Source organism: Tupaia chinensis, unplaced genomic scaffold, assembly GCF_000334495.1.
Source record: "Tupaia chinensis unplaced genomic scaffold, TupChi_1.0 Scaffold000279_1, whole genome shotgun sequence".
Lineage (NCBI taxonomy): Eukaryota > Metazoa > Chordata > Mammalia > Scandentia > Tupaiidae > Tupaia > Tupaia belangeri.
The window spans coordinates 708,889-711,254 of record NW_006159762.1 but is presented as its reverse complement, the minus strand read 5'-3'; the positions used below and the strand labels follow the sequence as shown (position 1 = coordinate 711,254).

Sequence of the window (2,366 nt, the reverse complement as noted above, 5' to 3'; positions counted from 1 at the left end):
TGCGTGCACTCGCCAGCCAGACAGAGAGAGACAGAGAGACAGAAAGCGAGAAATCACCCCCCAGGGGTGATGGCCATGCTGTAATCCCTTCTCCTCTCAGGATCTTGGGCACGCACGCACACGCACCTGGCATGAGTTTTAAGCCACCAGGTCTGGGACATGAACCACGGTCGACTACATGGGAGTTCAGCGACAGAGCCGTTACGCTAACTGCTGGTCCCTTAGCCTGGGTCTTAACAGTGTGTCCTTGTTTCTTTTACCTTGTTTCCAAGGTCCAGGGAAATCCCGTCTAGAGAAGTGTACTAAAGTAATTTTTCCTTGAAGACTTGAAGTTCTGGGGAGAGTTCAGGCTGAAGGTTTAAATTTGGGAGTAATCTGTGTGGGAAGTATTCTATTTATTTTTATTAAGTCATGTATTTCTTTAAGAATTATTTTATTTAACTTTATTTATTTACTTATTTGGTCAAAAATGGACTGAGAGAGAGAGAGAGAGAGGGAAAGTAAGGAAGCAAGCTGCAGGTCTGGGACTTGAACTGCTGTGAGAGTCCAGTGCCCTTAACCACCACGCCACCTGCTGGCCCCAATGGGTGGTATTTTAAATGATGAAACTAACTGTGATCACTAAAAGAATGTATATAGATGGGAAAATGGAGATTTCAATTAATGAGTACTACAGCTCTTCAACACATAAGGACAGGGAGATAAAGAGGCAGCAGCAAAGGAGACTGAGAAGATGTGACCAGTGAGGTGGGGGAAACCAAAAGCATTCCACCCTAGCAACCAATCGAAAATAAGTTTCAAGGAAGATAGCGCCCTATAACAGCAATGTTAAATGCTGATACTAAGTCAAGTAAGATGAGACCTGGGAATTGGCTATTGGACTTGAAAATATGAATCATTGGGGACTGCCAAGAGCAATTTCATAGAGAGATTAAGAATGACAGATTCTGGGGCCAGCAGGTGGCATGGTGGTTAAAATGCTGGACTCCCGAGCTGCCATCTTGTGTCCCCGCGTGTGTGCACCTAATCTCAGTTGGTCTGCCTGAGACCTCCTGAGCGCCAACCCTAGTCCCCCGTGCAGTCCCTTTTCCACTCCAACAAGATGAAAGAAACTATCATGAACCAGGAAAAACTCGCCAAGCTGCAGGCACAAGTGTGCATTAGTGGGAAAGGAACTGCTTGCAGAAAGAAGAAGGTGGTTCATAGAACAGCTACAGCAGGTGATAAGAAACTTCAGTTCTCCTTAAAGAACTTAGGGGTATGGAAGCCAGCAGTTAGCATAATGGCTATGTTGCTGGACTCCCACGTAGTCGACCGCAGTTTGCGTCCCGGACCCCGTGGCTTAAAACTCATGCCGGGCGCGTGTGCGTGCGTGCCCAAGATCCCAAGAGGAGAATGGAGGAGAAAGGATTGCAGCGTGACCAGCCCCCCTGGGGGGTGATTTCTCGTTTTCTATCTCTGTCTCTTTCTGGCCTTCTGGGGAGCGCACGCACCCTATAGCGAAAACCTCTCCAAAAAAAAAAAGAAGTTAGGGGTAAACAACATCTCTGGTATTGAAGAGATGAATATGTTTACAAACCAGGGAACAGTAATCCACTTTAATGACCCTAAAGTGCAGGCATCTCGGGCAGCGAATACTTTCACCATTACAGGCCATGCTGAGACAAAGCAGCTGACAGAAATGCTACCCAGCATCTTAAACCAGCTTGGGGCAGACAGTCTGACTAGTCTAAGGAGACTGGCTGAAGCTCTGCCCAAACAATCTGTGGATGGAAAAGCACCACTTGCTACTGGAGAGGAGGAGGATGATGAAGTTCCAGATCTTGTGGAGAATTTTGATGAGGCTCAGCAAACCGAATTGAGTCAACTTCTGAAAGGGATAAACTTGACGAAGTTACTGGGAGCTGCTATTTTATATTATGACTGCTTTTTAAAATTCTGTTTTGTTTATGAATCCGATAAAATCTAGATCTCTAATATTTTTAAGCCTAAGCCTCTTGGACATTGAAGCTTTTTTCTGTTTTTGCTTATACGCAGTTCATTCTTTGCAGCTAATTAAGCTGAAGAAGCCAGGGAATAAAATTTGGAACAAAGGATAGTAAAGTTCTTTGCCTTGGGGAAAAAAAAAAGTGCTGGACTCCCACGTAGCCAAGTGTGGTTCAAGTCTCAGACTTGGTGGCTTGCTTTCTCTCTTTCTCTCTAGTGACTGCACATGCCCTATAATAAATTTAAAATAATAATAATAATAAACAAAATTAAATAAATGATTTTTAAAAAGTTACAGACTGGAATGGGCTGTAAAGAAAATGAGGAGCCAAAAATTGAGCCAGGGACTATAGAAAACTATTTTGAAAGTTTTACTCTAA

The 2,366-nt window shown here is 44.0% G+C and overlaps 1 pseudogene; it reads left to right on the top strand.

The window, feature by feature from the left end:
* The first annotated feature begins 1,102 nt into the window (after positions 1–1,102).
* On the top strand, positions 1,103–1,969 carry LOC102480825 (transcription factor BTF3 pseudogene; annotated as a pseudogene).
* The last annotated feature ends 397 nt before the right edge of the window (positions 1,970–2,366 follow it).